At 39.1% G+C, this 23,597-nt stretch overlaps 1 protein-coding gene across 2 annotated transcripts in view; it reads right to left on the reverse strand.

Moving 5' to 3' along the window:
* Rab3-GAP (Rab3 GTPase activating protein) overlaps positions 1–23,597 on the reverse strand; it is a 461,679-nt gene that overhangs the window by 350,132 nt on the left and 87,950 nt on the right. The gene's annotated exons all lie outside the window — the stretch shown is intronic.

The raw sequence follows: 23,597 nt of genomic DNA on the forward strand, positions 1-23,597 counted from the left end.
ATTTATTGAACTCACCAACACATATGCAGTGTCACTAGTCTAATGCCTGCCTGATCAATACCGATATCATCCTCCTTTAAGTAGGAGCATAACCACGTCATGAGGCTGGAAGGTCCACATACGAAAGTTGCTGCTCAACCATTCCTAAAGACGGGCCTCATCCCATTGAGGAATGATGAACTCTGTCACGACAACATTGGGAGGCACAATTTGCTGTCACTTATGGAACAAATAATGCTTGTTGGGTAGATTTAGTGGTTGGAGCAATTAAGTAATACTGTTATTGCCTTTACGTCCCACTAAATGCTTTTATGGGTTTCAGAAACATGCACGTGGTGGAATTTAGTCCCACAGGAGTTCTTTTACCAGTAAATGAGTAGCTTCAAATACCACTGGACCGAGGCAGGATTGAACCTGCAAACTTGCGGTCAGAAGGCCAGTACCTCAACCGTTTCCACCACTCAGCCCCGCAGAGGAATTAAGAAGAGAACTGCTTCCGTGTATACATAATGTGAGGGTGCAGATCAGCTAATACCGCACAAGTATGAAGGAGGAAGTCCAGACACGCTTGTCACCACTCAACCCTATCGGAACAGAGACCAACTGTTACTGCACAACGAGTATGAAGGAGGAAGTCCAGACATGCTTGTCACCACTCAACCCTATCAGAACAGAGAAAGAACAACTGTTACTGCACAACAAGTACAAAGGAGGAAGTCCAGACATGCTTGTCACCACTCAACCCTATCGGAACGGAGAACAACTGTTACTGCACAACAAGTACAAAGGAGGAAGTCCAGACATGCATGTCACCACTCAACCCTATCGGAACAGAGAAAGAACAACTGTTACTGCACAACAAGTACAAAGGAGGAAGTCCAGACATGCATGTCACCACTCAACCCTATCAGAACGGAGAACAACTGTTACTGCACAACAAGTACAAAGGAGGAAGTCAAGACATGCATGTCACCACTCAACCCTATCGGAACGGAGAACAACTGTTACTGCACAACAAGTACAAAGGAGGAAGTCCAGACACGCATGTCACCACTCAACCCTATCGGAACGGAGAACAACTGTTACTGCACAACAAGTACAAAGGAGGAAGTCCAGACACGCATGTCACCACTCAACCCTATCGGAACGGAGAACAACTGGTTTTTTTTTTTTTTTTTTTTTTTTTTTTTGCTAGGGGCTTTACGTCGCACCGACACAGATAGGTCTTATGGCGATGATGGGATTGGAAAAGCCTGGGAGTTGGAAGGAAGCGGCCGTGGCCTTAATTAAGGTACAGCCCCAGCATTTGCCTGGTGAAAATGGGAAACCACGGAAAACCATCTTCAGGGCTGCCGATAGTGGGATTCGAACCTACTATCTCCCGGATGCAAGCTCACAGCCGCGCGCCTCTACGCGCACGGCCAACTCGCCCGGTAGAACAACTGTTACTGCACAACAAGTACAAAGGAGGAAGTCCAGACACGCTTGTCACCACTCAACCCTATCGGAACGGAGAACAACTGTTACTGCACAACAAGTACAAAGGAGGAAGTCCAGACACGCTTGTCACCACTCAACCCTATCGGAACGGAGAACAACTGTTACCGCACAACGAACATGAAGAAGGAATTCCGGCTTCTTGGCTGAAAGGTCAGTGTCCAGAGTCGAATCTCGGCTGGACTGAGGACTTTTACTGCATAGTTGCATGCATATAGTTGTGGCATCATACACGACCATTAACCCAGCTCAAGGGAGATAGGGTCAACTACCCTATTCTTCACTTGAGTAATTCTTGTCTGGTGCATCCACGCAGCGCGGTGGGTATCCTCCACATCAGTAGGCTGGTGTGGAGGAGAGCTAAGTTCACATAGGGACCCAGTCTCAGAGGAATAACATGGAACCCATGCCCAGGTTTACGGGTGAAGACCTTAACAGCATCTTAAGACAGAGAAGGAGACCTTCGGAATGGTGAAGATGGTAGATGAGGCAACCATTCCTCTCTGAGGAAGATTAGAAGAGGAAACCACTGCCTTGTGGAGAAGAGGGATCTTCAAAGGCTAAGGGAGTAAACACCGAAAGAAAATCCTCAGATGCGTTAGGCTTAGCAGGTCAGCAGATGAGTACATTTGTACCTGCTTTTAACTATAATACAAGCCTCGGATGGAAGTTTAAAAATGGAAATGGAATTGACAAGTCTCTGACTACAGTTGCACAGTACGATGGTAATGCTGATGTTCGTGCAAGTGTTAGATCAGAGAACAAAAACCGATTTGGAACAATAAATTTTTTAACAATGATTGGGAAGGAAAATGAATTGACTGACCTAATGGAGAGACGAAAACTCAACATCCTGGGATTAAGTGAAGTAAAATGGTAAGGGAAAGGAATGAAGAAACTAAGAAAGGGGTTCACCTTGTACTGGATGGATAACAGTAACGAGAAAAGAAAGAGTGGGATTTATAGTGAATCACAATGTTGAACCAATAGCTGAAGTTGAGTATGTAAATGAAAGAATTATAATAATGCACATACATGTAAACAAGGAACTACTGAAGATAGGACAGGTGTATGCTCCACAGACAGGATGTAGCGTAGAAGAAAAAGCAGATTTCCTCAATGATCTGGAAACACATATTGTTGGAGAAGGTATCATGATAATGGGAGATCTGAATGCTCATGTAAGAACTGATAAAATGGGATATGAGAATATGCTGGGCCAACATGGGTATGGCAATAGAAATGAAGATGGAGAGAAACTGTTGGACTTTTGTATCAGAAATAACCTGATAAAAAAGAACACATGGTTTTTGAAGAGGATAGCCATAATATCAGCTGATATAGTTGGGATGGACAGTATGGAACACTCATCGATTTTATAACAACAGACCCAGAATGGGGAAGATACGTCATGAATACGAGGATAATCCTCAGTGAATGTATGGAAGGTGATCATAGATTATTAATTGTGGAATTAAAACAAGTAAAAATCCCTAAAATTGTACTGAGAAGAAACCAAAGATCAGGATTTGGGAATTGGAGGAGGAGGATAAAAGAATGGCATTCCAAGATTGTATAAAAAGGAAGTTGCCTAACACGGAAATACGAAGTGGAGAAGAAGAGTGGGACAATTTAAGACAGACATTTGTGGAAGCAGCAATTGAGGTATGCTGGAAAACAAAAACAAAGGTTAAGGGAAAGGAGACACGGTGGTGAAGTGGACAGACAAAATAAAAAAGGAAATAAAAGAAAGGAACAAGTGAAGAAAGAAATGGATAAGGAAAAGCAAAAAACGTATTGGAGGGATGAGAATAGGATAGAAAGGTTACATGTGGAATACAAAAGATTGAAACTACAAGTAAAAAGGAGTATCAACGAGGAAAAGGAGAAATGTTGGGCGAGTTTACCAACAAAATTGAGCAAGATATTCGAGGAAATCAGAAACTATTATACAGAGTAATAAAATCGAAAAGAATAAATCAAGAAAAAATCAAGGCATTAGAGAGAGAAGATGGATCCATAGTACATGACGAAATGGGTCTTTAGAAGGTGATGGCAAAGTATTTTGAAAAACTTTATAATGAGGATGCATGCTCAGAGAACACAATAACATGGTTGGAACTTGAAAGGGCAGTGAAAGCAATGACCAAAGGTAAAGCAAGTGGAAAAGACGAATTCAATGCTAATATGATTAAGGCAGCAGGAAGCACTGAACTACAGTGGCAATACCGAGCACTCAATGCCATGTGGATGAAAGGATACCTGAAGACTGGCAACAAGGAAGCATTGTACCATTGTTCAAAAAAGGAAATAGGAAGAAATGTGAAAATTATAGAGGTATAACCCTATTATCACATGGGCTAAAAATAATGGAGAAAGTCGTAGACAAAAGACTGAGGGATATAATAGATACACAGTTAGAGGAAACACAATATGGCTTTAGGCCGAATAGATCAACAATAGAGTTCATATTTACAGTGCGAATGATAATGGAAAAACATCTGGAAAGGAACAAGGAAATCATCTTCGTATTTTCAGATTTGGAAAAAGCTTATGATACAGTTAAGAGAAAACATGTATGGGAATGCCTACTAAAAAGGAATGTACCAAAATCATTAATTAACATGATAAAAATGTTGTATCATGAAAAAAGCAGTGTACAAGTGGGGTGTGGCGACTCTGAAACATTTTATACAAAAAAAGTCTCAAGGAAGGAAGTGCACTGTCGCCATTATTGTTTATTATATTGATGGATGAAATCATAATACGTGTAAAACAGAGTATCAGTAGTGATAAAGTGAATACTTTGGTATTTGCAGATGATGTGATAATTTGGGGAAAGGGAGAAAAGGAAGTACAAAGAAGAATGGACATTTGGAATGAAAAGCTGAAGGAGTTTGAAATGGTAATGCACTGTGGAAAAGAGAAAAAGAGAAGCCAAGTGAACCTAGACGAAGAACGGTTAGAGAATGTAGAACTGTTTACATATCTGGGTATGGAAGTAATAAAATCAACCCTGAAATTAATAAGAGACTAAGTAAAGATACAACATTTTATCATCAAAGTCAGAGAGCTTTTATGGAATGCCAAAGTACCCAAGAGAACAAAATTAACATTATATATACACATACCTGCCAACTTTCAAAAAGAGAAATCCGGAAGATCCTTAAGCGGAAATTTTTTAACACGCGTATGCGTCACAGTCTTGAGACGTAATGAAAAAGGACGGCAACAATGGGGGGGAGAGGGGAGATTATAAACAATAGTAATTCAAGTCAAATACAGTAGAATCTTGATGCATCGTTCCCAGAACTGTCATTTTCCCGTATTCATCATTGAATTTATTTGGTCCCAAAAATGTTCCATATAAACCACTGTTAAATTTCCCCGCATCTATCGTTTCTCAAACTATAGTTTTAACGCATCGATCGTCGAAAAATTATTTTTCCTCGGTCACAATTTTCCTGCATTGATCGATCGCATGTAAGAATAATATTCGCAAGTTTTTTGAATTTAGAGGGACTGCTCAATATTCTCAGCATATAATACCGGCAACCTGTTACGCGCAAATGTACGTGCGATTTGGAGTTGGTAGTCTTGAACAAGGATCTTGTTCGCAGGAGTGCTGTGTGCAGGTTATTCACGCGCAACCTCAATACGAGCCTCCTGGTGCCAATGCTTCTCCTCGGCCCACTAACCGACCCCTAGAAGTATTCTTGTTTACAAGAATTAAAATGTTTACAGCGTAAAACTCAAAATTGCCATCATTTTCTGTGTTGGTATAGGCTGGCTAGGCTGCCAACTTCGTTGAAAATAAGAGACAATCGAGCAGTGCCCCAGATACGTTTTAATTAATCACAGGGTGATTAATCGCGTCGCACCTTGTGGGTGTGTTGAAGTCTGTTGAAGCCACACACTACATCTTGAATCCAGTGAACGCTCTTCAACCTGACACTGAATAACCTCAAAAAGCTCCACAACGAAATAACATACAACAAGTTTACACGGTCACGTATTAATCTGTTATCTAACAAATCTTGATCAAACTCTCTGACAGCATTCTCACCTTTCCACTTTGAGACACCTAAATATTGATATATATATATATAAGCTGAACATGTTTCAATGTCCTACAAATATAAAAAGGTATATTTAAATGCTATGACTTCAATAGACTATAATGCCATCCCAGCATCAGCATTTTCTCCATTTGACAGGATATGAATAAGACATTCCATTGAAACTTCAAGACAAGTTCAACCAGTTCAGTTCCAAAATGTACCACAAGTTTGCATATATATTATGTAAATTGTTGTAAAAAATAATGTTTAAGAATAGTTCTAGCATATGTTAATCTCCAATAAGTTGTAAAAATGTACAGATGATTTAATTCCACTTGCAGCAAGCCGTTCTCATTACCGACATTATGAAAGTTAACAGTCAATATATTCCATTAAATGTGAACATGAGTAGAATGTCACTTTAGAACTTTAAAACATGGACGGCTTAATCACTCCTTTGCAATGTTATATAAATAATATTGACTATGATTAATCCTAAAATAGCACCCACTCAGAGCTCTGACTTGGAGATAGAATTAATGGCTGATGATGCCTGCTATGCCAGGCGAAACATGTACCATACTCAAAGTTAATGTAATGACATTATTATAGTCATAAAGATATAACCGGTATTGAATAGGTGGTTTCAATAAATTAATGTTCAACATTTAATAATCGATTTTCAATACGGTCAAAATGAAAATAATCACTTGTAACAGTACTATGCTGCCGAACTAACAGTCCAAAGCTACAGAGCTGGAATGACCAAGACGCAGACATCCGTGATCCGTGAACAATCGTCGTCCTTTTTTTTTGCCGGGGGGGTTGTGTTCAAATAGTGGATAGTCCCAGGGCAAAAACTATGCCCGTTTACTTATCGGCTTCCTGGGAGTACCTGATGAGTCGGAAAAACTCAATTCACTACACTGCACTGGCAGGGAAAAAAACTATCTGACGTGGAAGCAATGTTTCCTCCAAGCCAGAGAAGAAACCACATCTTCGCTGCTAATTTGGAATAAAATTAATGTAGATTTAATGAAAGTGAAGAGGAAGAAGCTTTTCCTAAGAAACGGCTCTTTTCAAGGTTGAATTTTGAGTTATTTAGTGAATTGTGGTACTATAATTTGGAATAGGGCTAAACTGTAATTCCAGACCAGTTCATACTACTACTCCTACTACTACTACTACTACTACTAACTGAGCCTCTGACTTAAGTGCGCACACTGCTCATTCAAAACAGCGCGTCAGAGTAGGTATCGAATAGCTGGCATACTATGATGAACCAGTGTGTTATGTACCAGCAGTATCAGAAAATGTATGAACCAGAGGATTGGCATGCTAAAGAAGAAAGTCATCTAACTCCTCAGCTATTTCCCGCCAATATTCAGTTAGGCTGTTATACTCGGTTCGCAGCAGTAATCCCATCTATCGGAGTTGAATGTCAGCATAACAAAGAACATTACAACAAACAACGGTCAGTGTAATGTTATTGTTGATCTATGTTACGCGCTTTCGATATTGCAGGCCTTCACATTATTAATTGTCTTCCGGTCCTGAAATACCACTCTTATCATAGTCGATATGGTAAAACTGAATAAAACATAAATGATCGGAAATTTTATTCTCTATAACTTCTGTTATGTAGAACTTTTCCACAGGACCAAGAACATAGGTATTTAAAAATTAAATTTTAGGTGCCATCCCCTAAACTACCATTTCACCCAGGGTGAATAACATTGTTTATAGCTTAAACTGTAGTTTCTTATTCCCCAACTCTATATACCGATTTTCATTAAATTCTGTTTACCCATTTTGTTGGGGCTCGGCGTTGATATGGACTTTGCAACAAAAATCCAAATTCATGAATATCTGTGTTATCATAGCCGGTACGGTAAAAATCCATAAGACGTAAATGATCAGAAATTTAATTCTACACAACTAAAGTTATGTAGTATTTATCGATATGACCACTAATAATATAAATATTTGAGAATTTAATTTTAGGCCTTCCCCTAAACTACCATTTCACTCAGCGTGAATAAAATAATTTATAGCCTAGATTGTAGCGGCTACATACCGATTTTTATTAAATTCTCTTCAGCCGTTTTCTCGTGATGCGTGTACATACATACATACATACATACATACAGACAGACAGACAGAAATTACGGAAAAGTAAAAACTGCATTTTCTTGTTACTGTGGACATGATCGATACAGAAATACCATTATTTTCAAATTCTGAGCAATGTACAGACAAAACTCTTATTTTATATATATAGATTTACATACGAAAAATGTCCCAATACAGTACCCATATTTTATTATTTTGCTTTCCCACTATTTTTTATGGTGCCCGCGTTTCGTTTTCCTGCATCCTGCGTCATTTTCCCCCTGCCCCCCAAAAAACGATTCATTGAGGTTTTACTGTATGTTATGATCACAACTGGAATTAAATACACAAAGTTACATCTTGATGAGTGCTCATCTGTTTTCACTTAGAATGGGAACACTTTCCGTGATCATATAAAACAAGGAAATTAAGCAGAATATGCCTCCCGAAAAGACTTGTAATATTGTTTCTTAGTTGAAATAATTATGAACACGACTAAAAATACTAAATAGCTTAGAAATTCGTCACACAATTCCACGAGTTTCAGAACTACCGCCAATGTTACACACGCAGTCAAACAAAGCCTTTCAGCTGCTATGAATCACGACACAGTTACTAAAGTTGTTTTATATATATTCACAGCCGGTTACTTTTCACAGATTTTTTCTTCAAAATCGCAGCCTGCCATTTGTCTGGGGACATCTCACTGAATGAAGTAGCAGTTGAGGCAGAACCGGTGACAAAAGCACGGCGATAATCGATAATATGATTATTGATACATTTACCGGTCGAATTTCAAACACTGCATCTCGTCAAGACCAACTAGAGTCAGAAAGCAAAACCAAGCATGAATATTCAAAATTCGTACAATAACGTTGCTCATCTGTAAAACCGTAAAACACACTCAAAATCCATACATTTTACGGGAAAACCGGAATACTTGGCAGGTATGTAAACAGTATTTCATACCAATTGTAACATACTGACTAGAAAAGCTGGTAACTAATAGGAGACAAGATAGTAATATCTAAGTAGTAGAAATGCAGTTTTTAAGAACATCGGTTAAAAAGAGGAGAAATAGAATTCAAAATATTAAAATCAGAGAAGAGCTAAATATAGAACTGTTAGTACAGAACATACAGAAATCAAGACTGAGATGGTTCAGACATGTAAAAAGAATGGGAAAGGAACGGGTAGCAAGAAGGGAATTGAAAAGAGAAGTTAAGGGAAAGAGACCAGTTGGAAGACCGAGAAGAAGGTAGATGGATGAGATTTGGAGGGACATTAGAGAAGCTGGATTGGACGTGGTGGAAGTAATGGAGCAGGAAAAGTGAAAGGGCAGAAAGGAGTGGAGGAGGCTTGTTAACAACACCCGGGTGACTGGAGTGGGACACTGATGATGAATTACCTTCTGTACTTGAGGACGAGGTTCTTGTGTGTGTCTGAACAGAGCACACTACCATCATGGAGAACATCTGGCCAAAAGGAGGAGGAAAATACTTCTCTCAGTCTGCAGTTAGTTTCTGCAATACAAACACTAGCTGCCAACCCAGCAGTAGTAACATACCCTCGATACCTTAGCTGTTCCGTCGTGAAATACTGCAACATAATTCGCTATTTATTCATTACTTTCCACTAGCCTCTCCGTCACTGCAGTGTTTGGAGACAATGGACTACACCTCAGAGACTAAATAAGTACACAGATATTTCATTTAATTAATATGGTGAAGTTTGAATATTAATACAATACTTGTTCATATTATCACCAAACTCTCTATCTTTGACAAGTTTACACAACTTAAATACAAATAGGAAAAGTCCTCTCAGTTTTAATTACTGCATTGATGGGGTGAAAGTTCCTTTTGGGGATCATTGTAAGTACGTAGGTGGTCTGAAAAGTTCTTGGAATCTACTAGAATTAAGTATCTTACCTCGGTGGAACTGCTTTTTATTTTTCAACATAGTCTCCATGTAGACTAATGCATTTGGTCCAGCGATGTTCGAATGCCTTGATCCCATCTCGAAAATGAGATTCCTCCAGGCCTGCAAAATACCTCTCCAATTCAGCTGTCAGTTCTTCCCTTGTAGAAAATCTCCGTCCACCAAAGAAAATTTTCAGCTTGGGCAATAGATGAAAGTCTGATGGTGCCAAATCAGGTGAATAAGGTGGATGTGGCAACAATTCGTACCCCAGTTCATGAAGTTTTGCCATGGCAATAACACTTGAGTGCGGCAGAGCGTTGTCCTGATGAAAGATGACCTTTTCCCTTGCCAAACCAGGCCTTGTTTTGCATATCTTTTCCTGTAGTTGGTCTAGGAGGTTTGCATAGTATTGCCATGTAATTGTTTGGCCAGTAGGAAGATAATCTATCAGCAGAATGCCTTTTGCATCCCAGAAAACTGAGGCCATGACCTTTCCGGCCGAACGCACTGCCTTTGCTTTCTTTGGTGGAGGTGAATCAGCACGTTCCCACTGCTTTGACTGCTGTTTTGTCTCTGGGGTATAGTAGTGGACCCAAGTTTCATCTGTGTAGTCACAAACCGATGCAAAAAATCTTGTTGGTTGCACTGAAAACGGGCCAGACTTTGTTCGGACATTTCCAATCTGGTACGTTTATTGCCCAATGTCAAGAGCCGCGGCACCCATCTTGCGGATAATTTTTTCATACCCAATTATTCGGTTAAAATATAATATACCCATTCAGAAGACATCCTTACAGCTTCAGCAATCTCCCGCACTTTCAGTCGACGATCCTTCATGACCATTTTATGCACTTTTGCGATAAATTCTGGGGTAGTAACACTTTTTGGTCGTCCACTACGCGGATCATCATCCAAGCTCTCCCGACCAAATTTAAACTCGCTGGTCCACTTGGCAACAGTTGAAAATGAAGAAGCAGAGTCCCCCAGTGTGTGCTGAAAGTCGGCATGAATTTCCTTTGCTTTCATACCTTTCTTTACAAAGTATTTAATCACTGCTCGAATCTCAGTTTTTTCCATTGTCACAAATCACTACGTGGGAACAACAACAAAGAGTCGTCACTACCACACTCCTGCAGCTAGAGCTCTGAAGCGCCACGTGTTCACTCACAAAGGATGTGTGATTATTGCACAGGAAACTCGTTGCTCTAGCAACGACATCTAGCGGTGATTCCGAGAACTTTTCAAACCGTCCTCGTACCTAGGTGTTAATATAAGGAAAGATCTTCATTGGGGTAATCGCGTAAGTATGATTGTAAATGAGGGGTACAGATCTCTGCACATGGTTATGAGGGTATTTAGGGTTTGTAGTAAGGATGTAAAGGAGAGGGCATATAAGTCTCTGGTAAGATCCCAACTAGAGTATGGTTCCAGTGTATGAGACCCTCACCAGGATTATTTCATTCAAGAACTACAAAAAATCAAAAGAAAAGCAGCTCGATTTGTTCTGAGCGATTTCTGACAAAAGAGTAGCGTTACAAAAGTGTAGCAAACTTTGGGCTGGAAAGACTTGGGAGGAAGAAGACGAGCTGCTGAACTAATTGGTATGTTCACAACTAAATATATTTTATTATCCACATTGACGATATATTAGTTGCTTAAGGCAACTTATTAGTTAACAGTGGTACATGTTTTGTATTTTTGTAACATCTTCAGTCACATACTTAAACTGTTTAGATGAAAAATTTTAAAAATTAAAAATATTTAGTTGTGTGAATCTGTTAAAGTGTGATACGGCCCAAGAAGTTGATTTTATTTAATTGGTATGTGACTGCAAGAAATCAGCTTCATTTTCGGTATCAAATCTTATTTACATTGAATCATTAACAGAAAATCTCACCTTTTTTGATACTTATTTTTACTTTAAGCAAACTAATTTAATTATTTATAGTAAATGTTTCGTTCCATTGGGAACATCTTCAGTAATGTTACTATACTTCAGTGAAATTACAAAGTGTATTTTATCTTCTTAAAAGCATCTAATAGGCATCTTGTTATGCTTAAAAATTATCTGAATTTTAAAATGTTAAAATAATTAAAATCACTGTGGAGGGCTGAATGGGGCGGTGAAAGGGAAATGGATTTACTTTATTTTAAAAGGATATCTATTCATTTGAACAAATGTTTTTGTTCCCAGCACTTTTCACTATGATGTGTGATTTTCTAGTTGTCTACTAAGTTTTTGAAAAATAATTTTCCTTTGTAAATGTTCTGTTTTTAAAAGAATGTTCTCTTCAGTTGCTCTTTCCAATGTGAGTGTTGTCATTTGTTTTAGGTTTGTAAAAGTGAGTCTCTTGAATTCTGTTAATGCAGGATCGCTGAAGCTGATTGCTGTCATTATTATTATTATTATTATTATTATTATTATTATTATTATTATTATTATGTGAAGAGATTCCCCGAAATCTGTAACGAAATAAAATGGGGGATTGCTTTCTGTATTGGCATGTATTACATCTACACAAGGAAACCTAGTATTTAAAAAAGTGCTTTCATACCTTGTTGTTACGACAAACCTACCGTTTCCTTGGAGGAGAAACGGCTGATGCAGCCTTCTGTCTTGCGAAATAACGGTGTGTGTGTTCTGAAGCTTGCTCCCTCTACCTTCGGGGAAGGCAAGGCTGTGGAATAGCGAGAAGGCATGTCCCTTACAGTCACGGTTTCAATGGCTCCGGAAGAGGGGATAGGGGGGAATAGATATTCGGGAGGATGGAGGTTTGATCAATTTCTTCCTTTTATACTCTGTATTTTTTTTATGCCTAATGCTTCCAAATGTGATAATATTTCTTCGGTAAAAGGGTTCCTGTTACCCATTATATCATTAAGGTTATTATCCTGATTACTTTGTTGATCTAAATAAATATATATATTTTCTAGTGTAATTAGTAGACTGCCTTTATTTGTTTTACGTAAAATTGTCAGGTCTTGCTCTATAATAGTGAACCGATGACCGGTTGCACTCATATGTTGGCCCACTGAGGAAAATTTTTTGTGCCTCTCAGCGTTTGTAACGTTCCAGACGTCACAGTGTAATTATGTTAATTTTATTATGTGTAATTAATTCAGGAATTTAACGTCATGATATTTATCTTGGTATGTAATTTTATTATAATTCATGTTTAATCATTTGCTCACTATCATTTCATTACTTTGAAACTACGACTTGTAAACGAGGGCTGAATATCCTAATATTCACTTAGATTCTTGCGACATTCGTTTAAATTTAACTTGCAGTAGATTTCCTCTATCTTGCCACATCACCGAGGAAGAAGGAAGGACAAATTTAGACATCAAATTCTGGGAAAAGCGAGCACGTGTTCAAGCGTTGTAACGACAGCTACCGTATTTCGACCAGAATAATTCAAACTGATCACCGCCAGGGGCGTATTCTCCTTGAATGCAAGGCATTCGTTGCATGCGTTATGATAACACAAAGAACTGTCTGATTTACGATTTTAGGTTGTTTCAGGTCAAATATTAACGATTTCATCTCTCAGAAGTTCAAAAGGTCCGCGCAACTGTACTAGTTCCGTTGCTTGATTACGTGTGGTGCTGGTGTAGTCTCGCCGTCTACTCCACTCTCGGAAGAAAGAGATAGCAAATGTAGGAGTTACGGACGTAAGGCATTCAATCTTAAAATTGCATTCAGTGGCAGACGTAGTTCTGAAACCCTCCGAACGATTTCGCTGCAATTGAAACTTGGTCAGAATTTGTCACCCCATACCAAGGACAGACCTTGCCCATACCCGTGCTACCCTCTGCCATCTGTTAGCAACTTGGAGAAGTCGACATGTTTACAGCGAACAGGACACACAGATTACCCCCCCAGCGAGAACCCAACGTGACGAAACTGACCAATGCCACTGGGGTGACTTACCTCCAGTGCTTGAGTTGTGGCTAACTAGTGAGTTAATTCATTGTGCGTTTTGCTGATCAGTGAGTTCATTCTGTGTGTGCTGTTCCTGTGCTATTATATTATTATATTTTGCGCACATGTGGTATTAACGATGGATGAGTCTAAAACGTATATAATTGTAAATCAGTTTGAAAAGCCATTTACTGGCCGTTCGTTTGATGAAAAGATGCAAATAGTTAAAGCCACGAGACCTCTACCTTCCCTCGTAAATTATTTCTTCTTCTTCTTCTTCCCCTCCAGGGTTGGCTTTTCCCTCGGACTCAGCGAGGGATCCCTCTTCTACCGCCTCAAGGCCAGAGTCCTGGAGCTTCAGACTCTGGGTCGGGGGATACAACTGGGGAGGATGACCAGTACCTCGCCCAGGCTGCCTCACCTGCTATGCTGAACAGGGGCCTTGCAGAGGATGGGAAGATTGGAAGGGATAGACAAGGAAGAGGGAAGGAAGCGGCCGTGGCCTGAAGTTAGGTACCATCGCGGCATTTGCCTAGAGGAGAAGTGGGAAACCACGGAAAACCACTTCGAGGATGGCTGAGGTGGGAATCGAACCCACCTCTATTCAGTTGACCTCCCGAGGCTGAGTGGACCCCGTTCCAGCCCTCGTACCACTTTTCAAATTTCGTGGCAGAGCCGGGAAGCGAACCGGGGCCTCCGGGGGTGGCAGCTAATTACACTAACTACTACACCACAGAGGCGGACCCTCGTAAATTTAAAAACAGAAAACAAGAATTGTGTACGCACGTTCAATCCAGAAACTTACAGTAAAACTGTATGGCTCGAGTTCACCTACATGTAATTAGGGTGAGTAGAATTGAAATTTACTTAATACATTGTGTTAAATGCATGGTTACTAGTTGCATGCCTCAGTGGAGATTCCAGGATACGCCACTGATCACCGCCTATATTTTCAAAGGAGCGTCATGTTGCCATGGATACTGAGTGAAAGGGCTAATAGAAGAACAGTTGATATCTTGGTTGGGACCCATCTACTCTAATATCTGGAGTGGGGAGAGACGTGTCAACTGATTGGACCACGTGTAGCGACCTGTAATTAGAGCCAGAGAAGGTTATAAAAGGGCGTGTTGGAGCTCTTGGCATCATTCGTCTTCTGCATTCGTTATTATTAATCTTCTTGATTCTTCGATCTTGTATTTCGCTGTAGGTCTGAGAACTTGTCTTATGGTTGTTGTACCATAGTGGACTTGTGTGATAGTTTATCACTTCTACATTAATTACTTCGTTACCACGACGTGGTACTTAGGAATTTCTGAATGAGGGGTGTATAGCCACTCTCATCAGTAAGTACGTACAGCTCGGCTACTAGACCGGTTTGTACCAGTCTAAGACAATAGGTAGTATTAAACTAGATAGAAATGAAACTTCAGGGCACATTTTCAGTGAAGTTGGAAGGATTATTAATTGAGTATCCTCTCCACATAACCCAAGGAGGTTTTTCTAACTATGACTTAGGGCTCATCTCCAATATATGGGATAGAGCATAATAGGGAGTGTTAGTGTTGAAGCCATCTTCCAATTAGTGGTCGGTGCACTTAGCAAGGCAGGAATGGTACTTAGCTGCAGATGAAGATATCTCAAAGACGACCGGTGATGTTCCAGCTACAAGGATGGAAGCTTTCCAAGGACCAGCAGAACAAGACTACATGGTGAGCAAGCGAGTTAAAAATATTGCAAGTTTTCGCGAAGTAGAGTCATTCAACTTTTTGTTAAATTCATTTCCTATTTTAAATTCAGTTCTCGTTAAACAGTCGTCATTTATATTCAATATAATAAATAGTATTTTTCTAGTTCACTTTAATCAATCTGCCTTAATTAGCCTTTTGATTTCTAATTCTCCTGCTTAATGATAAGTCATCAACTTAAAGATTGGCGCCCTTAGCTTGCATGGTTGCATTTCTCGTTCAATGATTGTTCTCCAAGAGGGAAGTCACATAAATGCCGCTCCAACGTAGGGCAAGAAAATCATTAAGTACGGAGCAGTTAATGACAGTAACGATATCAGAATTCGTATTTTGGGCAAAATTTGGATATCCACGTTGCATTAGGAGTGTTTGATTGTGGGAAGGGTCATGGCTGATCAGACGAAAGAGGAGAGGATGTTGCGCAGTGGACGGGCGATAAAAGGCAATAACGTATTGAGTTCAGAGGAAGAGTTGTGTAGTCTAGTAGAGGAAATTGAAGATAGAAGTGTAAGTAGTATGGAGAGTGAAGGCAAACAGAAAGAAGTCAGTATGGAGTCAGATGATAGTAGGATGGGGGGCGAAGCGGAAGTAAACACTAACAATGAAAGTAATAACAATGATCTGTTAATGGAAATGATGCCGTTAATGTAAAGTAAGATAGAGGATAGTAAATCTGAAATAAAAAATGAAATGGAACAAAATAAATTTGAAATAAAAAAGGAATGGAACAAACTAAATCAGAAATCAAAAATGAAGTAGAACAAACTAAACGAGAATTAAGTAAGGCATTGAATGAACACAAGGTAGAAGCTAATAAAAGGATGGACGAACATAGCAAACAGTTACAAGAATTATTTAAACAAAATGAAAGATTTAACAAGCAGATAGAGGAACAGAAAGAGATAACTAAGCAAAACAAACAAGAGGTAGAAAAGAAATTTGTAGAGCAGAGGAGTGAGTTGTTGGAATTAATGGGGAAGGAAAACAACTCTACTAGGGAGGAAGTAATGAGGCAGGTCACTAGTATTGATAAGAGAGTTGAGACTCAAAGAGGGGAAATACGGGTATTCAAAGACCACGTCCAACAAGAGATAGACACAGTAAAGCTTAGAATAGAAGATGAGACCCGGGCAAGTGAAGAAAGGTTTGCGATAGCTGAAGAGAATAAGATTGAAATTAGGACACTGAAAGAGAAGCAGGTTAATTTGGAGAGCGAAATTGATAGGAGAGACAAAGATGTAGAATGCCGGATAGAGAAAGCAGAAAATCAGTTAAAACAGGTGGCAAAGGATAAACAGGTTTTCACGGGAAAGCAATGTCTAGGAAATAGCTACATTAGGGAAATTGAACTACCTAAATTTAATGGGAAACAAACGAACCCGCTAGATTTCCTTAAGATGATAGAAAAACGATTTGAAAAGCGTCTAGAGGAAGGGTCTATGGACTGGGAAGACGTTATGGAAAATATTGACCATGCTTTTGTAGGAGAAACTCGGTCTTGGTTCATGCTATATAGGCAAACGATGACGAACCTGAAAGAATTCAGAAATAAGTTTAGAGAGAAATTCTGGAATGAAGCGATACAAGCTCAGGAGAGAGAAAGGGTGGTATTTGGGAGGTACAAACAGCATGAGGGAGTCACTATGACTGAATACATCCTGGCCCATGTCATGATTTGTCAGAACTTAGATGGTATAACCGAGGGGTCTGATGTAGTAAGACTACTTTTGAGACATTTTCCGGACAGGGTGAGAGAAGCGGCCTGCATGCAAAGAGTTGATACAGAGTTTTCAGGGTAAGAGTTGGTTTTCTACGTTAGATCTTAGGAGTAGTTTTTGGCAGATACCTTTGAGATCAGAAGACAGGCCTCTTACTGCTTTCAGCTATAAGCATAGTTTGTACCAATTTAGGCGTGTTCCTTTTGGGACCCGTACGAGTTCGGCAGCTCTAATTCGTGCACTAAGTATTGCCTTGGGAGATGATACTGGAGATTATGCTACGATTTATATCGATGACTTGGTTATAGCATCTAGTACCTTTGAAGAGCACTTGGACCACTTGGAGAGGGTTTTTTCATAATTAGAGAGCTAGGTATTACACAGGTTCATTCATCCATTAGATACCCTCAGGGCAATATGTGTGAGCGCTTTATGAAAGAGTTATCTCGCATGTTTAGATGCTTAGTGTTCGATAAGCATACAGCCTGGGTGGCTCATTTATCCCGCATAGAGACATGGATCAATGCAGTTCAACATGAAAGCACTAGATTGACGCCGTCACAAGTTCATTTTGGTCGTAAGCCCCAGAATGAACTAGTGAGAGTGTTAGGTTTGCCTGAGGAACCACCTCGTAATGCTGAATTTTACGTCCGACTGGCACGGGAGAACCTAATTAAATCTGGAGATAAACGTAAAAGGCAGCAGAAACGTAAGGTACTTGATAACTTTGAGGTAGGTGATATGGTTTTGGTGAGAGTTCCCATGTTGTCAAACAGTGAGGATAAGGTAACAAAGAAATTTTTTCTTTTATATCAAGGTCCTTATAAAGTACATAGAAAACTAGGACCCTGTGCTTACAAGTTAGCGGATGGCGAGAGCGTAGTGAATGGTTCATATAACATTAGTAGTTTACGGAGATACCTTTCGTGTGAGGTGGCTGAACCGGATTGTGAGATATAGGTCAGTAACTCGGGGAAGTTGCTAGCTGTTATGTCAGACTACGAGCGGAATGAGTTTACCTCTCAATTGTGGTGGTATTTCCTAGTTGTGTTTGTAAACAAGGGAGGTGTTTGTGTGTAGCGGTAGATTTACGCTCGTTCATTGACAATAGATCATCTGTTTTTCTGTAGGTGAGGCCATGAAATTTTATATCTTATCTGTTTTCTGAGATGTTACCGAAGGCTAATTAAAGCTGACGACGGCAAATAATTAATCTTCCCGTATGTGCATTTCTAACTTGCAATAATTTTACCGTGAGCTTAAATCGCGTGTGTATTCGTGTGAAGTGTATTGCATCCTGCTTCAAGATAAGGTTGAAACATTCGAGAGAGTGATTAAGGTGTAAATTGGTTGTATCATTTGTTTTCCATGGTTTTAATGTAAAAGATTGGAAGAGAACGTGTTACTGCTATCTAGCAAGGAATGTCGGAAAGATGGAGAGTAAAAGGACTAATAGACACTCGGGAGAGTTTATAATCTGAATTGTATATATATTGTGTTATATTCTCAAAGATAATCTTGTTTTAAAAAAATGGAAAGTTGCTCATGTTGGGCATAATTTAGTATCTAAACCTCAAGATGAACTGAAATAACAGACATTCGCAATGGTAAGCAGTCTAAGAGTGAGATGGAGACAGTGAGATATAATTAATTGTATGAAAATAATGTCGCTCGTAATGGGCAGGTAATAGAGGTATTTCATGTCAATGTGGGAGTAAGTGTGTAAGTTCTCAACTCATGTAATATTTGTTAAGAACTCATGGGGGCGTATGTAACGTTCCAGACGTCACAGTGTAATTATGTTAATTTTATTATGTGTAATTAATTCAGGAATTTAAAGTCATGATATTTATCTTGGTATGTAATTTTATTATAATTCATGTTTAATCATTTGCTCACTATCATTTCATTACTTTGTAACTACGACTTGTAAACGAGGGCTGAATATCCTAATATTCACTTAGATTCTTGCGACATTCGTTTAAATTTAACTTGCAGTAGATTTCCTCTATCTTGCCACATCACCGAGGAAGAAAGAAGGACAAATTTAGACATCAAATTCTGGGAAAAGCGAGCACGTGTTCAAGCGTTGTAACGACAGCTACCGTATTTCGACCAGAATAATTCAAACTGATCACCGCCTATATTTTCAAAGGAGCGTCATGTTGCCATGGATACTGAGTGAAAGGGCTAATAGAAGAACAGTTGATATCTTGGTTGGGACCCATCTACTCTAATATCTGGAGTGGGGAGAGACGTGTCAACTGATTGGACCACGTGTAGCGACCTGTAATTAGAGCCAGAGAAGGTTATGAAAGGGTGTGTTGGAGCTCTTGGCATCATTCGTCTTCTGCATTCGTTATTATTAATCTTCTTGATTCTTCGATCTTGTATTTCGCTGTAGGTCTGAGAACTTGTCTTATGGTTGTTGTACCATAGTGGACTTGTGTGATAGTTTATCACTTCTACATTAATTACTTCGTTACCACGACGTGGTACTTAGGAATTTCTGAATGAGGGGTGTATAGCCACTCTCATCAGTAAGTACGTACAGCTCGGCTACTAGACCGGTTTGTACCAGTCTAAGACAATAGGTAGTATTAAACTAGATAGAAATGAAACTTCAGGGCACATTTTCAGTGAAGTTGGAAGGATTATTAATTGAGTATCCTCTCCACATAACCCAAGGAGGTTTTTCTAACTATGACTTAGGGCTCATCTCCAATATATGGGATAGAGCATAATAGGGAGTGTTAGTGTTGAAGCCATCTTCCAATTAGTGGTCGGTGCACTTAGCAAGGCAGGAATGGTACTTAGCTGCAGATGAAGATATCTCAAAGACGACCGGTGATGTTCCAGCTACAAGGATGGAAGCTTTCCAAGGACCAGCAGAACAAGACTACATGGTGAGCAAGCGAGTTAAAAATATTGCAAGTTTTCGCGAAGTAGAGTCATTCAACTTTTTGTTAAATTCATTTCCTATTTTAAATTCAGTTCTCGTTAAACCGTCGTCATTTATATTCAATATAATAAATAGTATTTTTCTAGTTCACTTTAATCAATCTGCCTTAATTAGCCTTTTGATTTCTAATTCTCCTGCTTAATGATTAGTGCACTATCACCCCACCCCTGTGATAAGAGTCCGTCCAAGCTTGATTATAAATTTTTATCTTTAAGTCATCAACTTAAAGATTGGCGCCCTTAGCTTGCATGGTTGCATTTCTCGTTCAATGATTGTTCTCCAAGAGGGGAAGTCACACGTTGACGTGCTCAAGATGTCTTACCTTAAAACTGTGTCCAGTTTGCCCTTTCGCATTTTAATTTGTAAACCCCTGAATCTAAATGTTTTTCCTTCCCTAGAGAATTAACGCTGTTGTAGTTGAAAAATTTTTGCTTAGTATTATTACTAGTTGAGTACGCAATTTTATAGTTATGTTTTCTGAACAGATATACAAATATTCCAGTAGATGAAACAATAAAGATCATTAGGAAGAATTTAATAGAACAAAAATAACTTAGCCTACCAGAAATAAAAGACTTCATTATCATACTTAAATTTGTTTCAGAACACAATTACTTCACATTTAATAAGAAGATATACAAACAGGAAAGCCTCCCGATGGGAGCTCCCGCTTCTGGCGTATTAGCCAACATTTATTTGGATCATCTTGAACAGACCAAAATAATAGGACAAACAGAAGGTCTTAACCTATGGATACGCTTTATAGACGATACCTTCATAGTCATGGATCGAAGACTGAACAATAGTGATAACATCCTCAATATTTTAAATTCATTAAATTCCAAAGTAAAATTACCCATAGAAAAAGAAGGTTCCATAAATTTTTTAGTCGTAAAAATAAGACGGGATAAGGAGGAGTTTACTTTTAAGATACCCAGAAAGAACCACTCGTTACATCCGGAGTCACAAAAAAGGTCAGCTTACTATAGCCACATATACAGAGCCTTCAATATACCTCTCTCCCATGTAGAACGAGAGAAAGAACTGCTCTTTATCCATAAAGAAACCCAATATAATGGTTTTGGACTTAATATGGTAAATAAAATATTTGAAACTTATGTTTGAATTTTCTAAACTAATATAATGCCTGAGGTAAAGAAGAAAGATAAATATGTAGGTTCACTTTTAACAATCCTAATATATATGCAGTAATGAATCTGTTCAGAAAACATAACCATAAAATTGCGTACTCAACTAGTAATAATACCAAGCAAAAATTTTTCAACTACAACAGCGTTAATTCTCTAGGGAAGGACAAACATTTAGATTCAGGGGTTTACAAATTAAAATGCGAAAGGGCAAACTGGACACAGTTTTAAGGTAAGACATCTTGAGCACGTCAACGCCGAGAGGCACAAAAAAATTTCCTCAGTGGGCCAACATGAGTGCAACCGGTCATCGGTTCACTATTATAGAGCAAGATCTGACAATTTTACGTAAAACAAATAAAGGCAGTCTACTAAATACACTAGAAAATATATATATTTATTTAGATCAACAAAGTAATCAGGATAATAACCTTAATGATATAATGGATAACAGGAACCCTTTTACCAAAGGAATATTATCACATTTTGAACCATTAGGCATAAAAAATAATACAGAGTATAAAAGGAAGAAATTGATCAAACCTCAGTCATCCCGAATATCTATTCCCCTATCCCTTCTTCTGGAGCCATTGAAACCGTGACCATAAGCGGCATGCCTCCTCCCTATTCCACAGCCTTGCCTCCCCCGAAGGTGGAGCAAGCTTCAGAACACACACATCGTTATTTCACAAGATGGAAGGCTGCATCAGCCGTCGCTCCTCCAAGGACACAGTAGGTTTGTCGTAACAACAAAGTATTGATGTATCCACAAAGACTCGCACAAAATGCTGTCAACTTGCGTACACGTATTTATTCACAATTATTTACAAATTAAATACACATAACCTTAATCACTGCTGTCGCAAACAAAACACTTCACTCCAAAAACATCAACAAACCACCATTTTAACAACTGCCTATCATGGAGATTACAACCTTGAAACAGTTGACTGCTAACTGCCACAGCATGTTGGCATAAATACAACACGTGGTCACAAGTACAACTCCTCTTAAACCATACCTCCAAGTAAACAGTAACTCGTCTCTACCATCAAGACCACCTCCTTATATATGTACCTGGCCAGGCTTCTAGAAAGATATGTTACAAAATAACTTCTCGTAAATTCTAGAGTGCTTAATACACAGATATAATGTACAGAATATTCTACCATCATCTAGTGTCAAAGCAGCACTCCAGCAGACCCATCTTGCTGAAGGAGGTCAGTTGAATGAAAACGGTGCTGGATACACTTTCTTCTGGAAGAGCAAACCTACCAACGAACACCGAATACATGGAGTAGGCTTTGCCATCAAGAATAAGCTTCTCAAAGACCTGCTGGAGCTTCCATCTGGACATAATGAACGCATCATAACATTAAAACTTTGATTATATGGCGACCAGCATGCTACAATAATTTGCGCATATGCCCCCACATTAGACTCTGATGATGACAACAAAGAAACATTCTATTCAGATCTGGATAACATCCTATCAAACATTAATTGCCTAGACAAAATCATCTTGCTTGGTGATCTTAATTGCCAGAGTGGGAAAGGTCCACAAAGTATGGAATGGTGTCATTGGCAAGGAGGGAGTTCAATGGTATTAGACTCCTCTCAAAATGTGCTGAACATGGATTGATAATCGCCAACACCATCGCTAAGGAATCGCTTCAAAACATCATGGCAGCATCCTAGATCGAAACGCAGACACCTCATTGACTATGTAATTGACCGCAAGCAAGATCTACACGATGTTCTTATCACCAAGGCAATGACAGGAGCTGATAACTGTTGGACAGATCACCGACTTATTAGATCAGGGATGCTTTTGTCACTGTCCACTCAGAGAAGGAAACAACAGAAGGGCTGCAGACATACTTTTGACACCAAGAAACATGGCAATACAGAAATTACTTCAAAATACAGAGAGCTGCTCCATCAGACTTTGCCGAAGGAATATCAACCTGATGTAACGCAACATTGAAGACCACTATTTAACACTAGAACGGCCGAACATTCCTCATACCTATAAAGGCCGCAGGCAGTCATTTTGACCGCTGCCGCTTACTGACATATTATATCTAGCATCCAGGATCTGGGACACATGAGAATGTTCAATCATTTATTTCAAAACAACAGTTAACAATTAGGATGTATTGTATACAGATCAATCCATTGTTGAATATTAATAATTGTTCATATTCTCTCACTTCTGATAGGTAACAATGAAATATTTCGAGGGACTTGCTATTGAATGCCTTTGTGAAAAATTATGATAAAAATAATGGTCTCTATTTGTTTACAAGCCTATTTAGGCACTTAACAAGCAATTCATGCAATTTATTACCTTACACGAACATTTTCCACAGACTACTTCGTTGCACGAAGAACATGTGTCAGAGGTTTTGTTCTGTTTACAATTCGAGTTCAGTTGACATTGTCGTCGCTTACGACTGGCATACTGAACCTGAGGCTCAGGCTGAAGTGTAGGGAGTTCAATCAA

This window comes from Anabrus simplex, chromosome 9, assembly GCF_040414725.1.
Source record: "Anabrus simplex isolate iqAnaSimp1 chromosome 9, ASM4041472v1, whole genome shotgun sequence".
Lineage (NCBI taxonomy): Eukaryota > Metazoa > Arthropoda > Insecta > Orthoptera > Tettigoniidae > Anabrus > Anabrus simplex.